The sequence below is a fragment of the Gavialis gangeticus genome, unplaced genomic scaffold (assembly GCF_001723915.1).
Source record: "Gavialis gangeticus isolate Ggan-Ray unplaced genomic scaffold, GavGan_comp1, whole genome shotgun sequence".
Taxonomy (NCBI): domain Eukaryota; kingdom Metazoa; phylum Chordata; order Crocodylia; family Gavialidae; genus Gavialis; species Gavialis gangeticus.
In genome coordinates this window covers 108,314,752-108,315,104 of record NW_017729024.1, presented here as the reverse complement: position 1 = coordinate 108,315,104, position 353 = coordinate 108,314,752, and the positions used below count along the sequence as shown (strand labels likewise).

Genomic DNA, 353 nt, shown 5'->3' with positions numbered 1-353 from the left:
GATTATTTCCTCTCCTTAGCCTGTGGTTTTGTAGGTGTTAATTCTTGCTAATTAATGAGTTAACGAATTAACAAGCAAGGATTAACACCTACAAAACAAGGAGAGGAACTAATACAGACAATCAACTGCCCCAAGAAGAGACAGTCAGTTGCACAAGCGCCCATGTCACGAGTTTGCCTGTCAGCAGGTAGAGGTGCAGGGCTTCAGAACCCAGAACCCCTGCACCTCTCTCCTCAACAGCTGGCAGGCTTCGTGGCCACAGCAGGGGCTAGCAGGCCGGCAGCTTTCACCCTGCTGTGCTTTAACACACACAGTGTCACCCATGTCATGACTTTTGCTTGTCAGCAGCTTGA

The 353-nt window shown here is 49.0% G+C and overlaps 1 protein-coding gene across 5 annotated transcripts in view; it reads left to right on the top strand.

Moving 5' to 3' along the window:
• The window catches only part of CNTLN (centlein), a 474,592-nt gene that overhangs the window by 310,290 nt on the left and 163,949 nt on the right, over positions 1-353 (top strand). The window lies entirely within an intron of this gene.